The sequence below is a fragment of the Salvelinus sp. IW2-2015 genome, unplaced genomic scaffold (genome assembly GCF_002910315.2).
Source record: "Salvelinus sp. IW2-2015 unplaced genomic scaffold, ASM291031v2 Un_scaffold1901, whole genome shotgun sequence".
In the NCBI taxonomy this organism is placed as follows: Eukaryota; Metazoa; Chordata; class Actinopteri; order Salmoniformes; family Salmonidae; genus Salvelinus; species Salvelinus sp. IW2-2015.
In genome coordinates, this window is record NW_019943262.1 from 21927 (window position 1) to 29828 (window position 7902).

General features: G+C 41.8%; 1 protein-coding gene across 1 annotated transcript in view; it reads left to right on the plus strand.

Annotated features, from left to right (window-relative positions):
* The first annotated feature begins 4029 nt into the window (after window positions 1–4029).
* LOC112072358 (CCHC-type zinc finger nucleic acid binding protein) overlaps window positions 4030–7902 on the plus strand; it is a 15454-nt gene continuing 11581 nt past the window's right edge. Inside the window, exon 1 of the mRNA XM_070439767.1 lies at window positions 4030–4134. The gene's annotated coding sequence lies outside the window, so the exon portion shown is untranslated. The remainder of the gene's footprint in view (window positions 4135–7902) is intronic.

The following is a 7902-nucleotide window of genomic DNA, read 5'->3' on the forward strand; positions in this document are numbered from 1 at the left end:
CGTGTTTTTCGTATTCTTCAGTTGATTATTGGTGCGCGACAGCGCCACCGCAAGGTTTGGGGTCGTCACTGGTTTAAACAGCCACAAAGTCATAAACCACACCCATTTCTACAGTTGCTCTTCTTAAATCTAATTTTCAACCTAACCTTAACCACACTGCAAACACTTGGTGGCAGGTAGCCTAGTGGTTAGAGCATTGGGCCAGTAACCAAAAGGTTGCTGGATAAAAATCTGTTGTTCTGCCCCTGAACAAGGCAGTTAACCCACTGTACCCTGGTAGGCTCTCATTGTAAATAAGAATTTGTTCTTAACTGACTTGCCTAGTTAAAATAAATTAGCCTAACCTTAAATGATGATCGAAAACCATTTCAGTTTTCATGTATTTTTAAGACTTTTGGAAAGTTAACGATAACAAACTCATTTAGAACACGCAGTCCCAATCTACATCCGGTTAGCTAGCTTCCGCAGAGAACTCCACATGTCAAGTGCATGTTACAAGCAGAAAATTAAACAAAGTCTACTTATAAAGACGGAAAAGCTGGGTTACATGTAGCGTAGTCAGTGTATGGAGAAGTCAGGGCTAGCCAGCCAGACACTTCAGAGGACGTGGGCTACTTGGCCTGTGCCACGTTGGGTATGTTTTTACATTCTGGAATGTTCAGTTGAACGGAAACGGTGCTGTACTGAATGACGAGTTGGAAAACGGGGAGGGGTTGGGTTGTGAAACGCTGTCCGCATAGACAATGTAGCCTAGTGGTTAGAGCGTTGGGCCAGTAACCGAAAGGTTCCCATCTAGCAAAGAGGAGTCGGCCCAGAAGCGGCCCTCTTCCGTGGGACCGGAACTGATTGAATCGGCAAGGAATTGGGTGTCGGACTTGGCCCGGAATCAAAATGAATGACTGCCCAGAATCGGCCCAAGTACATCGGCCGTTTTCGCCACCCGGAATTCAGCCGACTTTTGCGGCATCTTAAAGAATCCCCCCAGAAGCGGCCCGATGAAAATGTAAATAAATGTATACAAAATTCTACAAAATCTGTAGAAACGCAGTTTGCACTGAGACACAGTGTGTTAGACTGCTACGCCACTCGGGAGGTTCCAACCACAAAGTTTTGGATGCTTATCAATTGCCTTGCACAAAGTATCAAAATACAAAAATAATGAGAAAATATGGAATAAATAAATAATGAAATGTAAATTATATAAAGCAGCCCGTGTAATCATCTGGCAGAGAGTAGCCCAAATCGTCCCGAGCCCCAAGTAATACATTTGGGCCAGATAATTCACACAGGAATCAGCCCGAGCTTAATCCCCGCATTTTAGCCATAAGTAATACTGCCGATGGCGGCCCAGACTCGGGCCACATGACGTCGGCCGAGTGTGACTCTCAGCCAAGTATAGCCAGAAACTCAAACAGGAAGTAGCCGTGCTAAGGACTATTCAACGTTGGTCTGACCAATCGGAATCCCCGCTTCAAGAGTGTTTTTATCACGCGGACAGGGATATGTTCCGGGTAGCTTCTGAGAATAATATCAATGAACATACTGATACGGTGACTGGGTTTACCAGGAAGTGTATCGGTGATGTTGTACCCAATGTGACTATTAAAACCTACCCTAACCAGAAACTATGGATAAATGGCGGCATTCATGCAAAACTGAAAGCACGAACCACCACATTTAACCATGGCAAGGGGACTGGGTATATGGCAGAACACAAACAGTGTAGTTATTCCCTCCGCAAGGCAATCAAACAGGCAAAACGTCAGTATAGAGACAAAGTGGAGTCGCAATTCAACGGCTCAGACACGAGACGTATGTGGCAGGGTCTACAGACAATCATAGACTACAAAAGGAAAACCAGCCACATTGCAGACACAGACGTCTTGCTTCCGGACAAGCTAAACACCTTCTTCGCCCGCTTTGAGGATAACGCAGTGCCACCGACGCGGCCAGCTACCAAGGACTGTGGGCTCTCCTTCTCCGTGGCCCAGACTGCATCCCAAGCCGCGTCCACAGAGCATGCGCAGACCAGCTGGCTGGTGTGTTTACGGATATATTCAATCTCTCCTTCAAATCAAACCAATGCAAGTATGCTCCCTCTAATTCTCTTTCTCTCCCTCCCCTCCCAGAGGACCATTATAGGACCACGCCCCAGGACAACCTGACCTGATGACTCCTTGCTGTCCCCAGTCCACGTGGTCATGCTGCTGCTCCAGTTTCAACTGTTCTGCCTGCGGCTATGGATCCCTGACCTGTTCACCGGACGCGCTACCTTGTCCCGGACCTGCTGTTTTTCGACTCTCTACCGCACCTGCTGTCTCTAAATCTGAATGCTCGGCTATGAAAAGCCAACTGACATTTACTCCTGAGGTGCTGACCTGTTGCAACCTCTACAACCACTGTGATTATTTCTTATTATCTATAAACGTTTGAACATCTTGGCCATGTACTGTTATAATCTCCACTCGGCACAGCCAGAAGAGGACTTGCCATCCCTCAGAGCCTGGTTCCTCTCTAGGCTTCTTCCTAGGTTCCTGCCTTTCAAGGGAGTTTTTCCTAGCCACCGTACTTCTACATCTGCATTGCCTGCTTTTTGGGGTTTTAGGCTGGGTTTCTGTATAGCACTTTGTGACATCGGCTGATGTAAAAAGGGCTTCATAATTACATTTGATTGATTGACTATAGCTCAGCAGTCAACACCATAGTACCCTCCAAGCTCATCATTAAGCTTGAGGCCTTGGATCAGAACCCCGCCCTGTGCAACTGGGTCCTGGACTTCCTGACTGGCCGCCCCCAGGTGGTGAAGGTAGGAAACAACACCTCCACTTTGCTGATCCTCAACACTGGGGCCCCACAAGGGTATGTGCATCCTGTCGGGTTGTATCGCCGCCTGGTACGGCAACTGCACCGCCCACAACCGCAAGGCTCTCCAGAGGGTGGTACGGTCTGCACAACGCATCACCGGGGGCAAACTACCTGCCCTCCAGGGCACCTACACCACCCTATGTCACAGGAAGGCCAAAAAGATCATCAAGGACAACAGCCATCCGAGCCACTGCCTGTTCACCCCGCTATCATCCAGAAGGCGAGGTCAGTACAAGTGCATCAAAGCTGGGACAGAGAGACTGAAAAACAGCTTCTATCTCAAGGCCATCAAACTGTTAAACAGCCATCACAAACACAGAGATGCTGCTGCCTACATACAGACTTGAAATCATTGGCCACTTTAATAAATGGATCACTAGTCACTTTAATAATGCCACTTTAATAATGTTTACATATCTTGCATTACTCATCTCATGTATATACTGTATTTTATACCATCTATTGCATCTTGCCTATGCTACTCGGTCATCCATACATTTATATGTATATATTCTTATTCCATCCCTTTACTTAGATTTGTGTGTATTAGGTATTTGTTGTGGAATTGTGAGATTACTTGTTAGATATTACTGCACTGTCGGAACTAGAAGCACAAGCATTTCGCTACACTCGCAATAACATCTGCTAACCATGTGTATGTGACCAATACATTTTTATTTGAAATGTTAGGCTTTCCTGAGAAAAGGACGACCAAATAGGCCTACCAATAAATATGTATCTATTAGCTAAAGCTAAACTATGCCCTAGCACCATAGAAAGTCTATCAAAGGTTTGATATTTCAGCACTATAGACAGCGATCGGTAGTCTACTTTGTGAGTGGCTGTCTGGCTAACACACGTAAACGTGTGTGTGGGGGCCTTGAGCAAGGCACTTAACCCTAATTGCAGGGAGAAAGCTATTTGTACCAGAAGCATGCCAGCTCCTGGAGTCTGGGTACATGTCCTGACTCTACTCTTTCAGAGCACCTCTCATTTTCTCCTCACTCCACTGATTGTTTCATCCCTTTTCTTTTTTACTGTACATGGCGTAACGGTTTAACAAGGCTCCTTCCAACAGATACATGCAGTATAAACACAAAGGCCTAGGATGGGGAGCTGACAATGTAACGGTCTGTTTGAAAACCAGAGCAGAGCCGTGTGCAAAAGCAGCGCCCATGTGGAGGGGAGAAGAACAGGACCGAAGTAGAGGACCGTGTGCAACCCGCGTGTGGCGCAGAGGAGACCGACAACAACCAGGCGCAGTCTGAGGTGAGTGGCTGTAATAAAGGACAAAAATATAACCTGTGGAAGATATGTTTAAATACTTCACGTGTCATAAATATTCGCAGTCTGTCTAAAGTACGACCGAAATGTAAATAAATGCAAGACGAGCTGTTGTGATTCCTTGGCTAGCTAGCTAACGTTAACGTTAAATACATTTTCTTACAACGCACTTTGGTCTACTGCGCGTGGGAAAGGTGCAGAATTTAATTATTTATTTTTCCAGATCGAGACTTTGTCTCGAAAGAAATCAGCAAATGTATTGAAGTCACAATTTGAAATGATTTAATAAAACGCATATGGTCTTTGTTTTGGTGTTGTTTACCTAGTTAGCTACCGTAGATAGATGCAGTGGTATCACAGACAGTACACAGTTTCTAAACACCATGCAACATCGCGAGACTTCCGGGAACGCTTGACAAGCAGGCCGGGATTTGAGAAGTCTTAACTAAGGAAGAATTGTTCACTTCTCAACATTTCCCCAAATATAAAGGCACAACCTAGATTCGAGCCAATGTCTTATGTAGTTGAACATGTTAATAATCCAACCGCGTGAAAGTGACAAACTGACACGTTTTCATTTTAATTAAAAACAACTTTATATACGAGAGCCTTTGATTTGACGGTTTGCACATGCGTAGTTCGGCGTGAGATGACCGATGACGTGTTCTGGGAATGAGCGTAGCTAGCCAAAGTCGCATGACATCGCCTATTTTTTTAATTATTTATTGCAACAATAATAACAATATTACACATCAATACAGGGACATTCCTGTGAATAAAAGGAAAACAATGAAATAACATAACACAAGTCGAACCCCCCGCCCCCCAAAAATAATAATTCGGGACATCATTAATATGTAACAAGGCAATGAGACATTAACAGACATTCAGAGACACGACTTCAAATTTTTCCAAATTTTTAAGTTTCACAAGTTTGAGGGATTTATAAAATTGTAACAGTTCAATGAAAAAAACTACAAAATAAGGAATTTTTCCACCCCATTTACATTTGTGAATATAATATTTGGCCAAGAGAATAATAATGTTAATTGTTATGATCAGGATTACAAGGATAAGCATAATGCCATTTAACATCATCAAAGATAAACATAGGTAATTTTGGAGATTTCATACACAACCGTTCATGAATTTCAATCCATAGTTTATACTAGAATGGTGGCATGAAGAAAAAAAATGCTCTATAGATTCTGAATCAGAGGAACCAAAAACACAAGGCATTTAGTCAAAATTGAATCTTTTGTGCAAGAAATCATTAACAGGGTAGATGGTAGAAAATATTTTAAAATGTGTTTCATTAACTTTTGGAATAACTGGACAAGTAAGGTAAAAGGTAGTCGCTTTTGACCATAGCATGAGTTGGTCCCTTCCATAGGAATATACAGAATTATAATCACCAAAAATAACTTAATTAACTGCCAATCGTATCCACTTATTGTTGCTTTTTTTTAATCCCAAAAATTTGTAAACTAGGAAAAGTGGGAACAACCTCATAAAATAACAATGTGTTCTTAATAAGTCCATGTAAAGGAAGTGGAATTGCTTTGCAAACCTTCATATATTCTCTCTGAGTAATATTAACCTGACATTTACCAATGAATTCAAATGGCAAAAACTCCCCAGTGTTGTCTACCAAATCACATATAAAATGAATACTCTTGTCAAACCAAAGGCCTTTGAAAATGGATTTCCTATTAATTTTAATAACTATATTATTCCAAATTAATGTTTTGTGGGGGGGGGGGGGGATGATGACATCTGCTGGTGAAACTTACACAATTTCACAGGTCATTTTAGAGGGTCAAAATCAAATTTCATTAGGAATTCAAGTCCACCAAGTTTATTAAACAAACTGTTAGGGATATCATACCACATAGAGGTAGGATTAGACAGACATCAATTCAACCATTTAATTCTAAAAGCACCCACTAACAACGCAAAATCAATAGCCTGTAAACCTCCGCGATCATAGTCTTTCACTAATTGTGATTTCCGAATATAATTCGTTTTTATTCCTCCAAACAAATCTAAGTAACAGAATTGACTTTTTTTAATGTTATTAGAAGAAAGAAAAAGGGACTGACTTGGGTAAATTATTCTAGATAAACCATCTGTCTTGGACAAAATTGAGATATCAATGAAACTCTCATGGAATTAATCCTATTATCGATGTTTAAGATTCTCTATCTGAAATGTTTTTAGTGATAACAATCCCTAAATATTTAACTTCCTTTTTAAGAGGTATGGAGGCAATGTTGACGGAGTATGACATCGCCTAGTACAGTGGTTCTCAACTGATTTTGCCTGGGGACCCAATATTATGGACTATTGATTCCATTTTGTAATGTCATATTGCAGCTGTCTTCTTGGGCACGCTTCACATCAAATTTTATTTGTCACATACACAGTTAGCAGATGTTAATGCGAGTGTAGGGAAATGCTTGTGCTTCTAGTTCCGACGGTGCAGTAATATCGAACCAGTAATCTAACAATTTCACAACAACAACAACCTAATACACACATCTAAAAGGGGTGAATGAGAATATGTCCATATAACTATATGGATGAGTGATAGCCGAGCAGCATAGGCAAGTTGCAATATATAAAATAACTATATACATGTGGTATGAGTAATGTGAGATATGTAAACATGATTAAAGTGGCATTATTTAGAGTTGCATTGTATAAAGTGACTAGTGATCAATTTATTAAAGTGGCCAGTGATTGGGTCTCAATGTAGGCAGCAGCCTCTCTGAGTTAGTGATGGCTGTTTAGCAGTCTGATGGCCTTGCTGTGTGGATTTTGTTGCATTTAACAGTGCCGCTGGGCCACAGTGTGTGATGCCGCAAAGTGCCTTTTCTTGTAACTTGCAGTCGTATTCCAATGGAATCTTTGATGCACTCAGATATTGACGTTTATTTGAAACGTCAGCTGTCTTATCTTCATGTGGGCTTAGGGATGCCTGGTGTCCAGATGCCTTTTCTTTGAGGGTTTCATGCCTCTCATTGCTCAAAGCTCATTGCATAGGATGCACCAGCGGTCACACTCACCATGCCTAGTCTTCTATATATGTAAAACCATATTTGATGAAGTCGGGGGTGTATTTTCTCTTCCTGACAGGGACCGGGTTGTCTGCCTTGTTGACATTGGAAGCAGCAGTTGATTAGAGGAAGCTGCCCTTTTAAAACGGGTGCATGATTTTAATCTGACAGCCGACATGTGCAATGTTGGCAGACGACATTTTTACTGGATCAGTGTGTGTGTGAGAAATCTGTCATTTCATTGGATCAGTGTTTGTGTGTGTGGGGGAGAACGCGTTATTGTATTGGTCAGTGAGTATGTGCCAACCCTCTGAAACTGAAACATTCACTGCGGAGCGGTCTACACGTGTAAAGTCAGCAACAATAAGTGGTGCGGGTGTCCTTTCAAAATAAAAGTTTAGTGCAGCGGTTACCTTTCAAATAATATGATTCTTTTTTATATATTCTAGACCTTAAAATCCTCCCGCGACCCCAAGTTGAGAATCACTGGCCTAGTATGATTGGGGATTTACAGTGCATTCGGAAAGTATTCAGACTCCTTGAATTCTTCCACATTTGTTTCTGTTACAGCCTTATTTAAAAATGTCTAATCTATCACAATACTCCATAATGACAAAGCAAAACATGTTTTTAGACATGTTTCTAATTTCTTCAAAATAAAAATGGAAATATCACATTTACATAAACGTGAATC